Below are 24215 nucleotides of genomic sequence, written 5' to 3'. Positions count from 1 at the left end.
TGTACAACATGAGGAATATAACTAATATTTTGTAATAACTGTAAATGGAGTGTAACCTTTAAAAATTGTATAAAAAATTTAAAACTTTAAAAAAATATATCAAGTCAAGTTTCCCTGCCTCCAGGCTAATATAAGACTTCCAAACGAATCTAAGCCTGTCATCTTCAGAACACCTGCAATATTGCCATCTACATTACACAACCAATACAGGATATAATCATGAATAACATTATATTTTCTACTGCTTTATCTACTCACTTTGTCTCCCAACCAGACTATAAACTCCTTCAGTGCAGGGATTACAATTTAGACTTTTTGTAATCCTTCAAAATATTTGGTCTGATAACATTTTATTTACTCAATGAATACTTGCTGACTGAGGAAAACAGGTTTGTAGATAACTTTTAAAAATATATGTTTATGAAGTAACATGGTTCTCAAACAGCTTTCTGGTTGTCCTCCCCCAATTTTTGCCTTTGATATAAAATTTGGGACATCCTGGTTCTATAATTCTATATGTATATATGTATACATGTATAAATATAATTATAGATAAGTAGAAGTAACTATTTCACTGTTTCATTTTAAACTTTATAGTCAAGAAGTTCTTATACTTGCAAGCTTCTTTTCTCTTATTCATTCCTTAGAGGGTATGATAAATAGTTGTTTACTGCCCTTTGAATAATAGACTGTCACAAATGTTACTTCTGGTTTTCTCCTTTCTCGGCTAAACAACCTTAGCCCCTTTAGACATTTAAATGCCATGAACAGATGCTCAATATTACTTGGTGGCTGGGCATGATTTATAGTGCTTATTTCTGGAAGTAGATGAAAATAGAAGCATTATGTATTTTTAAAGCTTTTCTTTCACATATGGCATGCTTTACAGGGAGTGAGGATTTGGATGAATGGATAGAAGAATACAGCTAATATTCTCATTTCAGTCTCATCTAAAAAGAGGGGAAACACAGGAAACATCATAATGGAAGCTAAAGTGCACAAGATGCTATTTTACTATTAACTCAGACCTTTCTTATGCCAGATGGTGTTGGAGGAAAGCTTTTGTTTTCTTGATGATGGGCATCTCCTTTGAATTTTGCTAGCCAGACATGTTTCCTCTCTTCTCGGCATTCACAGACACTGTGGCCTTCTTTTACGTACCTCTTGCATGCAGTAGTTGGTTTGCGTTTCCAGGCATTGAATATCCTTCTGATTGGTTTCTGGGAGAGGAATTTATGCTTTTTGATGTATTGATTTTAATCTTCAAGGATTCGGATAACCATGCATACTACCATAACACCCTGTAATAGCACTCACCACATTAAAATGTCATTTACCTATTTTCCTGTCTCTCTGAAACCCATACTACACACTCCCAGTTATCAGGAACTCTTTCTGATTTATCTTTCTATTCTAGTCTGGCATATGGCAGATTCTCACTAAACATTTCTTGAGTACATGAACAAATGAAGACCAGAAATTCAAGTCTACTTTGATATTTAAAGGAAGTCTTTATACTTCCTGGAATCACATGGGACAGAGGGAACATTTATTATAAATAGATGCCTATGCTGTGTCTGTAGCACAGCACATGTTACCTCATTTAATCTTTTCAAGAAATTCATGAGCTATTCCCTTATTTGCTGCCATTTGTTAGCTATTTACCTATTTGATATATACTATGCATGTCTTTTAAAACACTTTATCATTTAATATTTTTAATGATCCTTTGAAGCAGGTATTACTGTTCTCATTTTTCAAATAAGGAAGTTGAGGCTCAAAGAAGACATGAAGTGTTTGAATCCGAATCTACTTAACTCTAAAACTCAAATATTTCCTACTCGACCATCATGACTTGGAGACAAAATGTTTGGGACAAATAGGTTATTTATGTGACTTTTCTGCTTTCTTTATTTTTCCTCTAATACTGGTATCTACCACTTCTCCTTGTGTATCTTGCATTAACTCTCTTCTAGACAGAAGACCTTATTATTCATTATAAAATATAGAGAAACCTCATTGGTCATCTTATAGGCTGCCAGTCCAATGTTAAGTCAATAAATATATTCCCGTGATGAACAATCCTTGGTTCAATCAGTTGTGACCAGATCCTTAAAGTCACATTCCAAAAAGCTTGGCTACCTTTGCATAAGGACCTGCCTTGGCAGCTTTTCCCAGAAGACGCCTGTAGGTCTGCCAGTTGCTCAGAATTTCATGAGTGGTCCAGTCACAAATAGAAGATGCTCCCAAAGGTAAGTATGAGACCTTCATCAGTAGAGTAATTTTAAGCATAGCTTTCCTAAAGCAGCATCAAATTCTAATTGGACCTACTAGACTTAATTTAAGGAGCCACAGTGGACTCATTCTAATATACTGTTACATCCAATATATCAGCACAATATTATATGTAAGCAAGTGTGTGTGTGTATAATGTGTAAAATGGGAGAAGGGATGGGGATGTGAGAGCAGGGTGGTGGACTGAAAACATTATTTTAACCTTGTTTATTGTACCATAACAGGTCTTGGTATTGCCCCTCAAGAAAGACATAAGAGTAGAGAAGGAAAGGTAACTAAATAAGCAAAAGAGAAAGATGTTGCCATGCTAGTAAAACTAGATCCTAAGATGAAAGGAAACTTAGAGGTCAGCTAATACAACTCCCTAAACCAAGGGGAATGTCATTTCCATTGTCATCTGTATCAACTATCCTCAAAAGGATAGATCAGAAGATTATCATTCCTCATTTTGCAAAGATGAAGACAGAGAGGAGAGAAGTCAAAACTATTAATGTGGGAAGGGTATGGGTAGGCTATATCAGATGCAGTCACCCAACAGCAGAATATCAGACTTAAAAGCACCTCTTGAACCTGGGACATGGGTGTGTATTTGGGGCATTTAGCATGGCACAGATGGAATGTGAAATAGACTTCTTGTCCTGAGACCTAGATTCTAGGCCAGTCTCCATCATTATTAACTAGCTATGTATCACTGAGCTGTACACATGATTTCTTATCTGTGAAATGAAAGGGTAGGATTAAAAGATTCCTACATTATTTTCCAGCAATAAATTACTTGATCCTAAAGAAAATATTTACTTCTGACAATGGATGAACTGTAGAACAAATTACTCTAAGGTTGTATTGATTAAAAATAAAAATACCTTTCGGGGATGTTGATCACTACTTCTGCAAAGAACTAAATTCAAAATCTTCATTACACCATTGGAACCTTAACTTTGATACAATCAACAGGCTTACTTATACATAATTTAGCCCCCTAAGGCCTATCTCTTGCTCATCTGTCTGCCAAAAGTGCTTATTTGTGTGCCTGTGCAGTGACCAACCTAGACTTGGCACATGTGCTGGGTGGAACTTGTTGAGTTGAAAACCATGGCATAGGTGCCAGTGGAGTCTGCAGTGGAAGACTTGATGCCTCAGCTGCTGCCAGTGGAGCCCTGCAACTTGACAGAAAATTTAGCTCCCTCTCTATCCCCAAGGATGCCTCAGGAAACCCTGAGGCCAGTCTAGATTGAAGTAGCTCAATGTCCAGATGTGGTAGCTCACATCGACCCAAAGAATTTGAAAAGGAAGCGAAGTGTGAATGTTTCTCTTTCAGAATAAAAACCTGCTCCTAAAGGATATTCCTCCAAACTTCAGAGGCAAGAGCAACAAGTGGCACCGTTTTCAACTGTTCAACAGAGCGTGAACAGATACTGAAGTCACTGGAAATCTCAGCAGTTGGGTAGTAACAGGATCATGCCTTTCAACTATGTAAAATATGTAATTATTTCTCCTTTCCCGGGATAAATATCCTTCATTCTTCCAAAATCTGAAGATGAAGCAAGCTGTAAAAACTTTTGTCTGGGTGAAATGTTATATGCAGAAGGGGCTGTTGGATCAGCTACAAATTAAAGTCCTGGGATGGATTATACCCAGATTGGTTTTCCTCCCTTGCTTCTTATTGTTAGCAGAATAAATCAGTCAACAGTAACTAGTGTCTCGGAATATACAAGTAACTGGCTTAGAGAAAGAGAATTATTACAGAATTGGGATGATGACTTCATGCTTTATTGGCTTGTCTTGGAAAACCTTTATTACCTGAGGATCATTCACTAATTTGGCAGCTTGCAAGAAGGTGCTCTGAAGTGACGCTCTTAGTGGACAGCAAAGATGAATTTGAATTTATTAATCTGCTTGGTTAGCAGGTATTTTCACCAATGTGATTTAGATGATAAGCCATCTTGATGTAGCTGATCTCAGGGATAGAAGATACTTGTGATGATGGCAGCCTAAGTCTGAGGAAGTACAATGCCAATTCAAGTGCAAATTGCATCATATCTTCAACACTATGCGAAGGATCCTCAGCTTAACCTGTGTAACTCAAGCTGATATTCAGAAGACAGATTGTATTGATTTGAATATCTGAGTGTCTTTGGAAAATCCCACCCAGTTTTTGATGGACAGTTTAAAGAGTTTTCTGAAATCAAATGTTTTTAAAACAAATTAAGTGCCATTTATTGATGAAGCATCCTGCACAGAAACTGTATGATGAAATTTTACAGAGGTCCTTGGTGCTGTTATATTGTTTATTTACATATATACATATAAAAATTGTATTGAAAATGTGAAAAAAATAGCTTTCAGGGATGTGGAGCTCAAGCTTTCTATTACATTCTCCTCCACTAAAAATTATGTCGTTATTGTGGCTTCCCCATAGACCTGTTGCACATCTTCTTCTCTGGGCCCTATATTTTTCTTTATAAGATCAGCTTGCTAGTTCTGGGTCCCTCCCACAGACTCGTTGCTGGGTTAGAGAGGTGCTAACATTCACAAGGAGGATATCAAAGCTATTATGTACCTGTACCTTGTACAGGTTGTGCACTGCACCAGAGTACCCAACTGAAGGAGCAAGTGGGGGCTGTAGTGTGCCTTTGTGTGGGTGCATCCACCTTAAGGCAGGCATGCCTTTTTCCAATGCACTCTAGGGTGTAGTATGGGCTTGAGGTGTTCTGGGAAGCAGGATTTACCCATTTGCTGCATGATCTGAAAAGGTCTGACCTATACCAACATTGTGAATATCCATTCCTCAATGCCAAACATCACAAAACTAATTACAAGGGACTCTTTTTGGGGGGCTAAAAAATAAATAATACAAAGCAGTTGCACTTAAGGGTCAAAACATTATAGGCAGCTCAGATCAAACTTCTGCATCAGCCTATTTTGTTGAATAACAGTACATTATCATGGGAGGACACATTTTTTAAACAAAATTTATTGGTCAAAATTTCCTCAGGGCTAACTTGCACTGAATCCCTGCTGAATGATCTCAAAGGAGTAAAACAAATTACATACACTGCATTAGGCCTTAGCATGCATGGTGCAGTAAAAAGCAGATTCAGACACTCTCTGTAGGTGCCATGCCTGGCAGAGAAAGGAAAATCTCATTGAAACACTTGTTGATATTCTTTGTCTCTCATGAAGAATTCGATACACTTCTCTGCAGATCTACTTGTGGTTTGGAATGAAAATGTGTTGTGTAAGGCTGCCCTAGAATTTCATGGAAAATGTAAATTGTCCAAGCTCCCTTCCAAATACAATCAGACTTAAAGTGGTTCCCACAGCTCTCCCTTCAACCATAAGATGTTCCCATTAGTGCCGATTAATGCTGAGACCCTGGCAGCCTGTGTGCATGATTCATTAATGAGAAGCCTCATTTACAGCTGAGAAAGCAATGCAATGTAGCAGCTGTAATGATTTCTCACCTCCTCTGCAAACTGCTGACCTCTCACCATGGATAAGCTGCCCTCCCTTTGGCCTATGGCAGTGTGTGCTCAGGGGACAGTGGACAATGGCAACAATGATGGTGAAATCCTACCTAACATTCCAGCTTCCATGCTTACTTGAGACCAAATGTGAGACTGAGACTCTAACCTTCCCTTCTCAAATGAAATTTCTAATTCAATTAAAGATGGGACAGAGGAGCCGAGACCTCTATTACTCTGCAGTACACTGCTTTTCTACAAGATACCCACTTCATCAACACCCTCTAAGTCTGTAGAATATATTGCTAGTCTCATTACTAACATGACTCCAGTAATCAAACTGGCTCAGCTAATTTATAACCAGGCTGTGTAAAAGATGCTGGTTTATACAATCTACATATATATATATTTAATTATGCCCAGATATTTCACTGCTATGACTCCAGATACCATAGTTATTTATTAAATGGTAACAACCAAGTTACCATTTTTTTCCTATCTAGATGCTATCTTATTCTGCAACCTAAACAGGGGTACAAACAAGAAGTGATTGGACACCGAGTGCCACCCACAGTCTCCCAGATCTGCCATAGTCAGAAGATTAGGGAGAAGGTACCTCTGAGACCAACAAGCCCGGTCGCAGTCATGCTCTTCAAAATGAGAAAGGGACTCTCTGCTTCTGAGAGAAAAACATTCAAGGCCCAGAAATCCCTTTTATCCATGAACTTGGCAGGCATCTTTCTCCCCATTCCTATCCTTCTTGCTCCTGGAAGTGAGCATGAGACACTCATCAGTAGAGTTGTTTTAAGCCCTGCTTTACTTGAAGCAGCATCAAATTCTAAACAAAAATCTTTTAGCTTTAGTATTAATTTTCATTTATCTCAAGAGGGAGCTGGGCTGAAATACAATCTTGTACTTTCTACAAACAATAGTGCAAGTAACATTGAAGGGGAAGCATTTATGTTACTTAGGATAATCAATTGCTTTTCAAGCACCATTAAGCCTTTTAGAAATGGTACATTTGATCAATATCCCAGCTGTGCTATTAACAAGTATGTGACCTCAGACAAGTCCCTAACCCTCTATAGGCCTCAGTCTGTTCATCTGTAAAATGAGAGCACTAGATTGGATTTTCTCTATGGATCCTTGTAGCTCTAAGAGGCTATGATTCTATACATTAGTTGCAAATGACTCTTACCTCGGTGATAAAAATCAGTGGCCTGAAACACTCTTGGAATCAAGGCTGTTTCCAGCTTTTTTTCTCCTGGATGAAGATGGAAATAGCAATCATTACCTGGGGCCTTGGGGGCTACTTGCTTGTACTCAGGCTTTCTGAAAAGTTGAGATGCATTAATTGGCTATCTTCTGGGTCTAAATCTATTTCTAAATTGATTGGGGATTTTATATTTTTCCCTATAAGATCCAGTGACAGCTAGGTACTCAAAAAAATTAGAGTTAAACAAGGAGACATAGTTCTGCCCCCTGGAGGGCTCCAACTAGAACAAACCTCAACCCCGCTCAAGTCTCTGGTAATTTTCTGGAGAATGCAGGGACCAAAAATTACCCAGGAAAGTTATACATTTCTGATATGTTTAAATAAATTGAGGCAGAATTTTATGTATCTCATAGAGTCAAGATGATGCCAAGTAAACTGTTAGTTAAACTAAGATTTATTATTAACCATCCATACCCAATGTGGCAAAAGTTATCCACGAGGCTATATATCTTTTTATGTTTGTGACTTGTCATTTTTAAAAACTATATATATTAATACCTGAAGGATTCAGTGGCTATAATGCTGTTTACTTTTTATAAAGCTATGTAGTCAGATTAAGCACAGGTTAATAATACCAGTATGTTCTTTTCAGAGCAAAGCAAAAGCCTGTGGACTTATGGACAGAAGTTTCACAAGGTTAACTGTCCTTACAAACGTCTACTGCAAAGAATGATAGGACTTTGGCTTCGTTTCCTCGATGGCTGTATCAGTGGAATAAGTTCTATAATTTCATTTCTTGTGCAAACTATTCAGATATTCCTTCACACAGAATTATAGCTTCTATTAAAAATGTGTATTCCTTCCCAAAGCCTTTTTCCTCTCTTGTTTTAATATGAAACAATATCAGAGCATTGGGAAAGAATTATTATCCTTGTCAACATCCTTAGGGGGCCTGACTAATATAAGAACCACTTCTTCCTGACTAATTATATTACAGGCTGCAGGAGCCTTCCCCAAACAACCCTGTAATTCAAGTCCTTTGTATCTAGTGTGTTTTTGACAGACTGGTCAATAGTGTCTGCTGAAGAAAAGTATTCCTCTCAATTTCAATCACAAAGCAACCTCTAAGGAAATTCTCAAGTCTGTTAAGGAGGCTAGACTTAAAACATCGTACTCACCTGTGACACTCTTGCCTCAATAGAGATGTTGCTTACGAAAGAGGAGCCTATACAAGGAAATCTGGAGTATGAATGACAGCTAAAGGTCGTGTACTGTAGTACAGAGGAAGACAAACAGATGAACAGTAAAAATCTTAAATTCTTCTTCTACATGATAATACAAGTAATAATAAAAAGCTATAATAAAAGTTATATATTGAGTACTTACCTAATGCTATAAAATCTTCTAAGTGTTTTACATATAACTAATTTAATCCTCATATGAACCTTAGAAGGTTGTTAGTAGGACTATAATATGTAGATAGTTTTGTCTGGTATTTATTTTACTTAATATTGTTTTGTTTGCATTTTTCTACATCATTTTTTAAAATTTGATTTTTAAAAGCTATTGACATTCCATTATTTGGGTAATATATGACTTTATTCATTTCAATATTGCAAACTTGGCTTGGAAATTTCCCCTGTGGCAAGAAAGAGCAGAGAAGATTCAAAAGATATAGCAGAGGACAGATAAGCGAAAAGTATATCGTATTGTGTAGTTTCTCAATAGTTTCAATTGTGTAAGTGTCTTTCTTTGATGGGTCTTTTGTTATGTTTGTGAATGTGCCAAAATGGCTAGTGACAGATTTGGCACCTATTATGAGCCCTACTGTGTGTCCTCCCCCCTTCACCCCCATTCATATGTTGAAGTCCTAGCCCTCAGTACTTCAGATGTGACTCTATTTGAAGATACATACTTAAAAGAGGTAATTAAGGTTAAATGAGGTCATTGGGATGGGCCCTAACCCATGTGTCTGTATTTGGAAATAGGACCTTCAAAGATGTGATTAAGTTAAAGTACCTGAGGGTGGGTCATAATCTAATCTGACTGACATCCTTATAAGAAGAGGAAATTTGAACATGGAGACAGATCCCAGAGGTACACCTGCACAGAGGGACAACCATGTGAAGAGGCAGCAAGTGAGTGGCCATCTTCAAACCAGAAAGAGTGACCTCGGAAGAAACCAACTCTGCTGGCACTTTGATCTTAGATTTCTAGCCTCTACTACTGTGAGAAAATAAGTTTCAGTTGTTTAAACCACCCCATCTGTGGTATTATGCTATGGCAGCCCGAGCAGACTAATACAGTGCCACAGAGCACAAATACAGGTGTTAGCTATCTTTAATTTAGCTATTTCCCCTTTAATTGGCTCAAACAAATTTGCATTGAGGAGGGGCTTCCTTGGTGGCGCAGTGGTTGAGAGTCTTCCTGCCAATGTAGGGGACACGGGTTCGAGCCCTGGTCTGGGAAGATCCCACATGCCGCGGAGCAACTGGGCCCGTGAGCCACAACTACTGAGCCTGCGCGTCTGGAGCCTGTGCTCCGCAACAAGAGAGGCCGCGATAGTGAGAGGCCCGCGCACCGCGATGAAGAGTGGCCCCCGCTTGCCACAACTAGAGAAAGCCCTAAAAAAAAAAAAAAAATTTGCATTGAGGAAAAACAGGTCTTAATAAGCTCTTAGAGCATATGTCTTGAAAGTAGTCAAAGTCACAGACCCAAGCCCTATTTCCATAAGTAATTTAACCCTAGTTATTTAGTAACAAAACTGAAAGCCTATGGAGAGTATCTAGCAGAAGAAGGGTGGCTTTCACAGACCTGCCTGAGCAGCATTCAGTGTTCTTCAATCCTAGGAACTACTGGACATTGTGGTACCCATGGCCATGGACACCCTTAGACCCATTCACAGTGAGACTCAGATCAGTAACAACACAGAGAATAAACTTTCAATAGCCCTGCCTTTCTATGGCAGAGCTGGGTCTTGAAACAAGCTCTCCTGATCCCACTGTTTACTTTTTCACTGCACTGGCTTAAATATTCTGGCATTTGAGTATGTATTAAATACTAATTATGTGACTAGTAAGTACAGTGCTTGAGGTAGTATGAGAAGGATCTGAAATAATATTGGAACTTAGCTGAACTTACCCTTTTTCTGAAGGAATCCAAAGTCCCAATTAACTGAGATGTCTGACCTTGCCACATTATTATACTGGGTGGTCTTATGCATCCTAGAAAATAAGGCCAATTTTTAAATGGTATCTTTTAGATATTTAAAACAACCCTTTTATGACAGAGCTTTGATTAAAAACTCATACAAGATAAAGCATATACTATCATTTTTAGATACAGAAGAGATACAGTCAATCACATGTTCACACACACACACATACACTCACATAAACATTCCCTCAGACACTGTCATTGGTTACTCATTGAAGAGTTTAATCACTTTCAACACTGAGAAATATTTTCTTATATAGTTGATCTTAATCTCTAATGCGGCAATTTATTTCTTCCTTTTAGGTCCTCGGTACAAAGAGGGAACAGCTGGCCCCAATTCTTTTTATGCCAGTTTTTCCACACACTGGGGGACTTAACGTGGTGAAATAGGTCATGCCTGTCGATTACAATAGCAGACTTGAATTTTATATAACTTTGATTCTTTTAACTCTCTGCACCTGGGAAATAGAGGGTAGGGAATAACTGGTGTTTGGCAGGATTTCATACATTGCCCACAAACTTTTCTTTCAACAAAAATTTGTCCTCATCAGATTTGTCCTAATTATTTAGCAAAATGTCTAGGGAAAAATACACAAAAAAATCAGTAAAATTTCTTCTGTTTGTGATTGAAGAAAACTAATGAAAAAGAGACAACAAAGTCCCTTGGACTCCTCCTGTGTTGTTCATGTTTTGTTAAAAATGTGGTATATGCATTTTTAAACGCTGTTGACCCTTGTGATTCTTGAATTGTTAGCCTTTAGAGTGACAATAAAATCTTTGGGGGTTGGTTTCTATGCGATAGATTAGTTAGACCAACCCTCCCATTGGTAACAGTTATCAAACTTAAACAAAATTTAAAAAACAAGTAACCAACTCTTTGAAGGCATTGAAGAGTGACTAAAAACAGGAGAAACTGGAGCAGAGAATACTTTTGAAAGATGAGCTGAAGAGGTAAAACTTGCCATTTTGTGGTTGACTAAAAAATGTCAAGTATAGCAGAAAGACACAACTTTACACACTTGAGGTATGAGATACTACAGTTTGGTATTGTCAGAGTTGGGACATTTGGGAGGAAATCTTGAAAGGGAAGGGACTACAGAGAGGATAAGCCCCAAATTAAATCTGTAATTTGGCTGACCACTAATTGGAGGCGAAACAGAGAGGTCCAGAAAAACAAAAACAAAACAAAACAAAACGAAACAAGTAAAATGGTGGAAGCTGAAATTACTGAGCTGAGAGTTCAGCAACTGCCAATGTAGAAAAGACAGTTTGACTATCAAATTAAGTGCCTGCTAGAATTTTTAAAAAATCACGCTACTGGATATGTCTATTAACTGATTGTGGTGACAGTATCACAGGTGTTTGCATATGTGGAGTTACACACAATAAATATGTACAGTTCTTTGTATATCAATTATACCTTAATAAATCCGTTTAAAAAACACTCCACAGATAAACAGAATTTAGGGTCTTTACAATGCATCACTCATAATGTCCAGTATCCAAATAAAAATCAGTCGATATGTAAAAATAAAAGGAAATGTGACCCTAGCTCATGAAAAATCAGTGGAAAACAAAACCCTAAGGTGAGCCAGATGTTGCAATGAGCAGACAAAGACTTTAAAACAACATATAAATATGTTTAAGTTCTTAAAGATAAATACGTGCACAATGGAGGAACAGATGGAGAATCTCAGCACAGAAACAGAAACTAGTAAAAAAAAAAAAAAGAGCAAAATGGGAATTATAGACCCAAAAAGTACAATAATGGAAATAAAATTTTCATTGGTGGAGCTTCAAAACAGGTTTGAGATAGTATAAGAGTCAGTGAAATTGAAGAAAGATTAATAGAAGTTATTAAATCTAAGGAACAAAGAGAAGTGAGATATAAGAAACTTGAACAAAGCCACAGCTGTCTGTGAGACAATAGCAATAAGTCTAACATACATGTAATTTGAGTCCCAGGAGGCAAGATAAGAGAGAATAGGATAGAACAACAACAAAAACAAAACAAATTGAAAAAATAATGGCTGAAAACTTCTCAAATTTGCTGAAAAACATCAATTTATAGGTCGAAGAAGCTCATGGACAGAAAGCAGTAAAAATACAAAGAAAATCCCACATAGGTAAATATTTGTCAAACTGTTGTAAACCAAAGCTAAAGAGAAAATCTTGAAAGTAGCCAGAGACAAAAAGACACAATACCTATAAGGTAAAGCAATAGAAATGAAGGTAACTTTTCAAAATGTAGGAAAGAGAGACAACTGAATGATATTTTCAAAGTACTAAAGGAAAAGTAAAAAAAAAAACCTGCTAAATCAGAATTATATATAAGAAAAGTACACTTTACAAATGAAAGTGAAATAAACATATTTTAGAATTAAAAAAAGTAAAAGAGAATTTATTGCCAAAAGACCCCTACTACTAGAAATGCTAAATGAAGATGTTGAGGCTGAAGGAAAATGACACCAAGTAGTAAGTAGGATCTGTGAGAAAGACTGAATACGTCTTTAAAGTATAAACATGTGGATGAATATACTATATATATAAATATAAAATCTAGAGCTATCTATATAGTTCTATCTATAGTCTTACAAATATAGACTATAGATAGTCTTTCCTTAAAAGACTTAGGATGGTTTAATGTGAAAATTACCACACTCTTTCATATAGTTTATAATGTTTGTACATATATATGCAAAGCATAATTTCACATAATAGCAATAATAGCACAAAATATTGAGGTGGGGCAATAAATGCAACAAGACTGTTGCAAGGTTCTAATATTGAGGTGGGGCAATAAATGCAACAAGACTGTTGCAAGGTTCTAACATTTTATTTGAGTCAGTACAGGGGTAGCTCTAAGTAAATTATGATAAACAAATATATTATAATACTCAGAGCAACCTATAGAAATAATGCAAAGAGCTACAGCTAAAAAGCAAATGGAATATTAAATTTTTGGATAAACCCCCCCAAAAAGCAAAAAAAGGATAAATAGAAGAACAAAAATTGATGATACAAATGGAAAAAAAAAAACTCCCTAACTGTTGACTTAAATCCAATCATATCATTAATTACATTAAATGTAAATATAATAAACACTACAATTAAAAGGCAGAGATTATCAGACTGGATACAATAGTAAGACCCAGCCACATGTAATCTACAAGAGACACTCTTTAAATACAAAGAAACAAATACATTGAATGTAAAAGGATGAAAGAAGATAGCCCATGAAAAAATGGCTCTATTTAGACTAAGCACATTAATAAAGATAAATCTGAGCAGTTCATAATGTTAAAAGGGTCAATACATCAGGAAGATATGGCATTTATGAATTACTTTGCACCTGATGACAACAGCTTCAAAGCAGAAGAAGGGACCTGAGAGAACTGAGAAACAGCAAAGGAAAGAAATCAATTAAAGTAAAATCATTATTGGATATTTTAGTAGTTTTCTCTCAATAATTGATAGCAGTTAAGTCAAAAATTATTAAGGACATATAAAAGATACGGAAAATCTAAGTGGCATTATCAACCATCTTGACCTAAGTGACAACAGTAAAAAACTACATCCTGCAACTTTAGAATATGCACTCTTTTCAAATGCACATGGATTGTTCATCAAGAAAGGCATATGTTGTCTATAAAACACGTATAATTAAATTTCAAAGACTGAAATCATAGAACAATTATTCTTTTAGTATAATAGAGTTGAATTATGAATCACTAAATATTTGAAAGTTAAACAGTACACTTTAACCCATGAGGTAAAGAAGGAATTGTAGGGGAAAATATAAAATATTCTTAGCTAAATTGCAATAAACTAAATATAACAAAATATGTTTGATTCAGCTAAGAAAAATATTTAGAACGATTTTTTTGTTGTTGTATTTTGCTTCAAATACTTACATTGGAAATATTTAAAGGTTTAAGATAAACTATCAGTTTCCACTTTAAGAAAGCAAGTAAATTGAATTTAAAATAAGTAGCAGGGAAAAATAAAGAAGAGAACAGATATCAATAAAGATAGATAATATAGAAACAGAAAATTAACAAAACAAAAAACTGATTCTTTGAATATATTAATTAAAATTGATAAACACCTGGCAAAACTGATCACATAAACCAACAAAAAAACCTGAATTATCTGAGCAGGAATAAAAGAGGAATTATCAGTGCATTTATTAAGATATTACAAAGGTAATGAGGGAATATTATGAACAATTTTATGCCAATAAATTTGACAACTTATATGATGGAGAAATTCTTTGCAAAGCACAACTCTCTAGAAAAAGGAAACAAGAATAAATACAAATCTGAGTATACTTATACCTGTGAAAGAAAATAATTTTGTTATTAAAAAAAAAATCCTCGGGCTTCCCTGGTGGTGCAGTGGTTGAGAATCTGCCTGCCAATGCAGGGGACACAGGTTCGAGCCCTGGTCTGGGAAGATCCCACATGCCGTGGACCAACTAGGCCCGTGAGTCACAACTACTGAGCCTGCGCGTCTGGAGCCCGTGCTCCGCAACAAGAGAGGCCGCGATAGTGAGAGGCCCGCGCACCACGATGAAGAGTGGCTCCCCCTCGCCACAACTAGAGAAAGCCCTCGCACAGAAACGAAGACCCAACACAGCCAAAAATAAAATAAATAAAAAATAAATAAATAAATAAATAAAATTAAAAAAAAAAAATCCTCCAAAGAAAACTCCAGGCATAAATAATTTCACTAGTGAATTCTATCAAACATTTAGTGAAAAATAATAACACTCTGAAACAAATCATTTCAGATAATGGAAGAGGAGAAAATATTTTATAACTCATTTGATGAGGCCAACACAATCCTGACAGGTAAACCTTACAAAAACATTACAAGAAAATTATAGAGCAACAGCCCTCATAAACATAGTGCAAAAATCCTTAACAAAACATTAACAAATCAAATGCAATAACGTCTAAAAGTGATAACACATTGTGGCTATATTATTCAGGGTTCTCCAGAGAAATGGAACCAAAAGGATGTATATATATTTATAATAAGGAATTGGCTCATGCTATTATGGAAGCTGGCAAATCCCAAGATCTGCAGGGTGAGCTGTCAAGCTGAAAACAACAGAGCTAATGGTTTAGTTCCAGTCCAAGTCAAAGTCCTGAGAACCAGGAGAGCTGATGTTGTGGTTCCTTTCTGAAGGGAAGCAGCCTCAAGACTCAGGAATAGCTGGGATTTCAGTTAAAGTCCAAAGGCAGGAAAAAAGCTACTGTCCCAGTGTGATGGCAGTCAGCCAGGAAGAATTCTTTCTTACTCAGGGGATGGTTAGCCTTTTTGTTCTATTCAAGTTTCAACTGACTGGAAGCCCACTCACATTAGGGAGCGCAATCTGCTTTACTCAGTCTAAAGATCTCAATATTAATCTCATCCAAAAACTCTCACAGAAACATCCAGAATAATGTTTAGCCAAATATCTAGGCACCCCATGGCCCAGTCAAATTGGCATATAAAACTGACCATCACAAGTCCACTCTTTGTCAACTTGGCATCCTTATGCATCCACTTAAACCATACTTAATCTCCTAATAAAGATAATAACAAGGTTATAATTCTCCTTAATGTGATACAAATGCCTTGCCTACAACTTAAAATGCATTAGCCATTTCCCCAGGAGATAAAAGTCTTTGAGTGATGTTTACTCTCCTCCTCGATATCCTGTAACTTAAATACTAAGATGTAAAGATAATGATACTTAATACTATGATATGAAGTCAATGCATCTTATATTACTTGATAAGGGGATAAGAGAGCAAAGAAAACAAAGATGCTACACACACACACACAAACACATCCATAACAAAATAAGGAAAAAATACTCATAACAATTACAGGCTTCTATAACTGGTCACGTGGTTGTACTTGGTATTTACTCCATTACCCATTCTGTATTCCCTATGCCTTCAGCAAGTACCTCAGCTGATTGTAGTTCTTTACTTGGTGGAGTACTCAAACCCTCATTCCTAAAGAGCTGAGGCCATTAGTAATCCTACCTGGATTGAGTTGTTGTAGTTTCCACTGACCTTAATTCCAGGGCTTGGTAATACTAAGAGACATCCTAAGGATCTCCTGTATTCCAGATATACTCTTCCTTTCCTCCACATGGATCAGGAGTCCAACTTCCCCTTGGAAGTTATCCACTATCATGCTATTACTATGGATGCTAGTTTTGGCAGAAGCACTGCATGCAGGAAAGGAAAATCCATATCCAGAGTGAGTGTTTATTTCAGTAAGAACAAATTGCTGCCCCTTTCATGATGGATGCCATCTGATGTAATCAACCTGCCACCAGGGAGCTGGATGATCACCCTGGGGAATGGTGCCATACTGGAGGCTCAGTGTTGGTCTCTGCTGTTGATGGATTGGGTACTCACCAGTGGCCATAGCCAGATCACCCCTGGTAAATAGAAATCTATGTCGCTGAACCCATGCATAATCTCCCTCCCTGCCACCATGGCCATTGTGTTCATGAGCCCATTGGGCAATGACAGTGGTGACTGGGGAACGAGGGTGACTGGTACCTACAGAATGAGCTATCCTATCCATTTGCTTATTAAAATTCTCCTTTTATGAAGTCACCCTTTGATAATTATTCACTTGGGACACAAAGATCTTCAGGATTTATACTCATTCAGAGAGGTCTATCTCATATCTCTTTCCCAAATTTCCTTGTCACCAGTTTTCCAATCATGTTCCTTCCATGTTCCTGACCATCCAACCAAACAATTGGCTATGGCCCATAAATCAGTGTAAAATTGTACATCTAGCCATTTCTTCTTCTAATAAAAGTTACCAACGAGGTGCACTGCTCAGAGTTCTGGCCACTGGATTTGCCTTCACCATTGTCCTTCAGAGATATCTCAGAATGGGGCTGTAATGCTGCAGCTGTCCACTTTGGAGCGGTGCCTGCATATTGTGCAGAATCATCTGAAAACCAGGCCCAAGTCTTCTCTTCATCTGCTAATTGATCATAGGGAACTCCCCATAAGCCATAGGTGCAGGCTGAGAGAGAGAAAATAGTGTAGCAGGAGTGGCATGGGCATTTTGGCCACTTCTTCATGTCACTTACCTGTGCTTTCAGAGCTTGCTTGGTCCTGATGATGTATATACCACTTCCATTTGATGATGAAGTGCCCTGAGCATGACCAATTTTATGGATTGGTGGGTCAAATAATACCCAGTTCATGGTGAGCAGTTCAGGTTGCATGATAAGTTAGTGGTCTATGGGTAAGAGTTCAAGCTCTACTAAGGCCTAGTAGCAGGCCAACAGCTGTTTATCAAAAGGAGAGTAGTTGATGCCAGAGGATTGCAGGGCTTTGCTCTAAAACCCCAAGAGCCTGCATTGCGATTCACCTATAGGGGACTGCCAAAGGCTCCAAACATCAACTGTCAATGACACTTCAAGTCCCATTGGATCTGCTGAATCATATGGCCCAAGTGGCAGAGCAGCTTGCACAGCAGTCTGGACCTGATGCAGAGTCTTCTCTCGATCTGGGTCCCACTTAAAACCTGAAGCTTTCCAGGTCACTCAGTAAATGGGCTGGAGTAACACTAAAATGAGAAACATGTTGCTTAAAAATCCAAAGGGGCCCACTAGGCACTGTGTTTCTTTTTTATTTTTATTTTTTAAGTTGTAGGAGGGACCAGAGCAACAGCTTCTCCTTCACCTTCGAAGGGGTATCTCAACATGCCCCACACTAAGAAATTTCACTGAGTAATGCCCCTGAAACTTTGTTGGGTTTATGTCCTACCATCTGACATGCAGATATCTTACCAATAAGTCTAGAGTCATTGCTACTTCTTGCTCACTAAGTCAAATCAACATAATGTAATCCATTGCAGCATGGAAGGGAAAGGCAATCAAGATCCTTGTGAACTAAATTATGACACAGAGCTGGAGAGCTGATAGGTAGGACAGTGAATGTATACTGCTGGCCTTGCCAGCTGAAAGCAAACTGCTTCTGGTCGTTCTAATTAACAGGTATGGGGGAAAACCATTTGCCAGATCATTAGCTGCACATCAGGTACTAGGGGATGTGTTAATTTGTTCAAGAAATAAAACCACATCTGGTGCAGCAGCTGCAGTTGGAGTCATGATCTGATTAAGTTTATGATAATCTACAGTTATGCTGCAAAATGTGTCTGTCTTCTGCATCAGCCGAATAGGCAAGTTGAATGAGGATGTGGTAGGAATCGCTACCCCTGTATTAATGGTGGTGCTAATCTCTGCAGTCCTTCTAGCAATAGAGTACTGCTTTTGGCTTACCATTTTCCTAGGTAGAGGCAGTTTCAGTGGTTTCCACTTGGCTTTTCCCACCAGAATAGTGCTCACTCCACAGATGAGAGAACCAATGTGGGAGTATTGCCATCCGATGAGTATGTCTATTCAAATTATGCATTTTGGACCTGGGAAAATAATTGCAGGATGGGTTCAGGGTCACACTATGCCTGCCCACTGTGCAGTGGACCTGACCTCCATAATCCTTACTCTGACTAGCAGACCACAGTGAAATTTTGGGTCTCCTAGAATTAATATCAGTTCAGAGCTAGTGTCTGTTTAAGTTAGAAAACTCAAGTAGTTCTTTTGGAGTGTGTTGTACCTCTTCACAGGTCACAGTTTGTACCTCACCTTTAGGGGCCTGCTGGGACTTAAGTCTAGTTAGGTCTAGAAGAAAAGAAAGGTGGCAGGGGTGTATCTTGAGGAGAATCAGCATTGCTTTGCATGGCGACTGCCTCAGGGGAGGCCATTACGTCTCCTCAGGCAATCTGGAGTTAATCCTTTCAGGCTGGGTAGAGAGGCCACTTCCACCATGGGTGGAAAGGCTGTTTCCACTGGCAGAGAAGACTCATCAGAATTTAGGGCTCAATGTTTCCACTTCATCAGGGTCTCCCAATATATCCTATTCCAACTTTCACGATCCCATTCCATCCCAATCAAAGTCCTCACTTTAATTGAAGACACCCTTGTATTGTAATTCAGTCAGTTGCAGGATGAGATTTTTGGGTTTGATTTTTCAGAAATTTTAGCCCTCAGCTATAGGAGATAAGTGTCTCCTTTAGGGAACAGGTAGAAGCTTTCAGGCCATCTGTGAACACTTGAGCTGGGAATTTGAATCCCTGATCTCATCCTTTTCTTTTTAGGAGTATTCAACAGTGATACCTATACAACCAGATCACACCATGAACTATCAACACTCTCTTCAATAGTGGAAATAGAGTCATTAATGTCTTTAAATCTAATCAGACTAGAGAGCCAATTCCAGGAACTCCAGAACAAATTCAGAAAATTCATCCTTAAATTTTATTCTGATAGAACCACTCTCTGTATCAATACTTCACTAATGAATTCTGTGAAACATTCAGTGAAAAATAATATTAACCTTAAATTATTTCAGGTAATAGAGGAGGAGAAAATATTTCCAAACTAATTTCATGAAGCCATTACAATCCTGATAGGAAAACCTTACAAAGACATTACAAAACAACTATAGAGCATCAGCCCTTATAAACACAGTGCAAAAATCTTTAACAAAATATTAGCAAAGAAAATGCAATATTTTCTGAAAGATGATAATGTATCATGGCCAAGTGGTATTTATCCAAGTAATTCAAGATTATTTTAACACTTAAAAGCAATCAATGAAATCCACTATAGTGCCAGATAAGAAAATCCTGTGATGTGTTGAATATCATTATTTCAATACATAAAGCCAAAACATGTGACCAAATATAAAACCCATTCATGACACAGAAAAAGAAAATCTGCTAGGATGCTTGGAATAAAACACAATTTCTTCATTCTGAGAAATGACATCTATGAAAAATCTGCAACTTACATCACACCTAATATTCTCCCTAAGATTGGGATTTATGCATGATGGCTCTTACCATTTCTATTCAACATTTTTTGGAGGACCTGGCCATCGCAATAAGTGAAGAAAAAAGGGAAAAAAAAATGCATATGGATTGGAATGGAAAAAAGTTAAACCATCCTATTCAGAGACAATCTGATAGCTTTTTGTAAAAAGAACAACAACAACAACAACAAAAAAACCCTAAGGAATTAATAACAATAAAAAAAGTTATCAAACTAATAAGGGAGGTTCACAAGACCTGAGGTTACCAGAACAATATACAAACAATTATATTTCTATATACTAGAAGCAAACAACTGGAAAAGAAAAAACAATTAAATTCCTTTTACAATTGTATAAAACTATTTATAAAGTGCATAGGAATATATTTTTAAAAGTCACACAAAACCTTTATTTTTATTTATTTATTTTATTTATTTATTTATTTATTTTTGGCTGCGTTGGGTCTTTGTTGCTGTGTGCAGGCTTTCTCTAGTTGCGGCGAGTGGGGGCTACTCTTCATTGCGGTGTGTGAGCTTCTCCTTGTCGTGGCTTCTCTTGTTGCGGAGCATGGGCTCTAGGCATGTGGGCTTCGTTAGCTGTGGCACGTGGGCTCAGTAGTTGTGGCTCGCGGGCTCTAGAGCACAGGCTTAGTAGTTGTGGCGCACGGATTAGTTACTCTGCGGCATGTGGGATCTTCCTGGACCAGGGCTCAAACCCAGGTCCTCTGCATTGGCAGGTGGATTCTTAACCACTGCGCCACCAGGGAAGCCCCAAAACCGTTTATTTATTTATTTATTAAAGTGAGGGAAGGGGGTGGGGGATGGACTCAGCATTTTCTTTTCTTCTCTCTTTTTTTAAAAAAATTTATTATTATTTTTTAAATTTTTGGCCGTGTTGGGTCTTCGTTGCGGTGAACAGGCTTCTCATTGCAGTGGGTTCTCTTGTTGCGGAGCATGGGCTCTAGGTGTGTGGGCTTCAGTAGTTGTGGCTCATGGCTCAGTACTTGTGGCTCACGGGTTCTAGAACATAGGCTCAGTAGTTGTGGTGTGTGGGCTTAGTTGCTCTGTGGCATGTGGGATCTTCCCGGACCAGGGCTCAAACCCACGTCCCCTGCATTGGCAGGTGGATTCTTAACCACTGCACCACCAGGGAAGCCCAAAAACCTTTACTTTTAAAACCATGGAACACTGCTGAAAGAAATGAAGAGACATATCTATATCTTCAAAGATGCAATATTTTGAAGATGTCCAGTTCTCCAAAATTAATCTATAGATTGCATATAATCTCAATCAGAATCCCAGCAGACGTTTTTTATATAAATTGATAAACTTGTACAAAAATGTATATGAATATGCAAAGAATCTAGAATTTTCCAAACAATCTTGGGAAAAAGAAAAGCAAAAAAGCTAGAAGTCTGGTACTCATGACTTCAAGACTTACTATAAGTTATATTGATCAAGATACGATGGCATTGTCATAAAGACAGACAATAGATCAATGGAATAAAATAGAGGGTCCAAGTGAACCCATATTATATAGACTTTCAATAAAGGTGCCAACTCAATTCAACGAGGAAAGGACAGTCTTCTCAACAAATGGTGCTGGGACAATTGAATATTCACAAGAAACAAATAAACAAAAATCCACCGCCCCCTTTCTCACACCATACATAAGACTTAATCTGTTATGGATCATAGACCTAAACATAAAAACTGAATCTACATAGCTTTTAGAAGACGACACACAAGAATGTTATCATTACTGTTAAAAACATAAAGAACATGAATAGACAAGCCACAATATAGGAGAAAAGTATTCAATAATGTATATTCACAAAACATATCTGACAAAGGACTTGTATCCAGCATATATTCAGAATTCCATGACTCAATAATAAAGCAAAATTAACCCAATAAAAATATGGGCAAAAGATGTGAACAGACACATCACAAATTAAGTTACCAAACGGTCAATAAAGACATGAAAAAGTACTCAGCATGAAAAATGATCAGGGCAATGTAAATTAAAACGATATCACTAAATACCCAGTAAAATGGCTAAAATATAAAAGACTAACAACACAGATTGCAAGGACCTGGAGCAACTGGAACGCTCATACATTGCTGGTAGAAGTGTAAAATGGTATAACCATTTTGAAAAAAGGTTTGGCAGTTTCTTTTAAACTGCCTGTTCTTTGACCCAGCATTCCACTCCTAGGTATTTACCTAAGAAAAATGAACACATATGTCCACATAAAGACTTAGATGAGGGCTTCCCTGGTGGCGCAGTGGTTGGGAATCTGCCTGGCAATGCGGGGCACACGGGTTCGAGCCCTGGTCTGGGAAGATCCCACGTGCCGCGGAGCGGCTGGGCCCGTGAGCCACAATTGCTGAGCCTGCGCGTCTGGAGCCTGTGCTCCGCAAGAGAAAGGCCGCGATAATGGGGGGCCCGCGCACCGCGACGAAGAGTGGCCCCCACTTGCCACAACTAGAGAAAGCCCTCGCACAGAAACGAAGACCCAACACAGCCATAAATAAATAAATAAATAAATAAAAATTAAAAAAAAAAAAAAGACTTAGATGAAAATGTTCACGCTGCTTTAATCACAATAGCCAAAAACTGTAAGTCCAAATGTACATCTGCAGAAAAATAAACTATTGCATAGCCGTAAAACAGAGCACTACTCAACAATAATAATGAATGACTTATTGATTCACTCAGTTACATGGATGACCCTCCCAAATAATGTGCGGAGAGAAAGAAGGACATATACAAACAGTACATGCTGAATGACTGCATTTATGTTAAGTTTTAGAACAGGCAAAACTTACATAAAGTGAGAAGAAAATCAGAATACTATTTGCCTGGGTTGGGATGAAGGGAATGTGACTGGACTGGGACACAACAAAAATTTCTAGGGAGACAGGAATGCCCCACATTATGATAGAGCTGTGGACTGTGGATTACTCAGTTTTATCCATTTTTCAGAATTGTATATCTAATATTTATATATTTTAGTATATGAATTTACCCCAACGAAAAAGGAATTAAAATACTACTACTACTACTATTATTACTACTACTGCTGCTGTTACTACTACTACTGATAAAGTGGTGGATAGATAATGAATGACAGCATAGAGAAAATAAGAATGGCGGGTGTGGATAATTGTAGCTAATGGGTCCAAGAGATTTCACTATACTATTCTGTTTACTTTTTATAAGTTTTAAATTTCCTATAATAAATACTAAAAATAATTTGATATGCAATGCAAATAAGTAACATGACAGTGATTGAAAAACGGGGTTATCCAGTAATCATTTAAGACTCGCATTCTTGTATTTTATCTAAAAAAGTAAATCTAATTGCTCATGTATACATACATGTTTTTAACTTAAAAAATCAATTGGGGCCCGTCGCTCGCCGGCCGGTGGCCTCGCTCGGCCCTCAGCTCCGTGGCGGCGTCGGAAGGCGGCCCGGGCCCTCGCAGGCCCATGGCGGCGGCCGCGGCGCTGCCAGGCGCGGGCGGCCCTCCCGCGGGCGGCGGCGCCGGGGGGGCGAGGGGGCGGACGGGGGCGCGGGCGGCGGGACCGGGCGGCTGGGCAGTGGCGCGCCTCGAGGGCCGCGAGTTCGAGTACCTGATGAAGAAGCGCTCGGTGACCATCGAGCGAAACTCGTCGCAGGGCTCGGTGGACGTGAGCCTGGGCCACTCGAGCTTCATCTCGCGGCGCCACCTCGAGATCTTCACGCCCCCAGGCGGCGGCGACGGCGGCAGCCCTGGCGGGGCGGTCCCGGAGCCGTCGCCGCAGCCCGGGCCCGAGGCGGGCGGCGACTTCTACCTGCGCTGCCTCGGCAAGAATGGCGTGTGCGTGGACGGCGTGTTCCAAAGGCGCGGGGCGCCGCCGCTGCAGCTGCGGCGCGTATGAGTGGGGCTGGGGGGCGGGGCTGCGGCCTGGCCGTCGGGACCCGGACCCCGACCACGACCCCTACCCAGACCCGGACCACCGACTCACGATCCACCGTGACCCACGACCCCCTACCCCCACCTACGACCAGGAGGACCCAGATCTGGGCCCTTACTAGCCCCCCCGGGTCTGATGCTCCCACCTACGGCCCGT

At 38.7% G+C, this 24215-nt stretch overlaps 2 pseudogenes; one reads left to right on the top strand and one right to left on the bottom strand.

The window, feature by feature from the left end:
- Window positions 1–3384: 3384 nt before the first annotated feature.
- LOC133085231 (gem-associated protein 2-like) lies at window positions 3385–4242 on the top strand (annotated as a pseudogene).
- A 12021-nt stretch (window positions 4243–16263) lies between these two features.
- Window positions 16264–23593, bottom strand: LOC133084642 (uncharacterized; annotated as a pseudogene).
- Window positions 23594–24215: the final 622 nt, after the last annotated feature.

The sequence above is a fragment of the Eubalaena glacialis genome, chromosome 2, assembly GCF_028564815.1.
Source record: "Eubalaena glacialis isolate mEubGla1 chromosome 2, mEubGla1.1.hap2.+ XY, whole genome shotgun sequence".
Taxonomy (NCBI): Eukaryota; Metazoa; Chordata; class Mammalia; order Artiodactyla; family Balaenidae; genus Eubalaena; species Eubalaena glacialis.
Note: the sequence above shows the minus strand (reverse complement) of the source record. Positions and strands in the feature narration are given on the sequence as shown.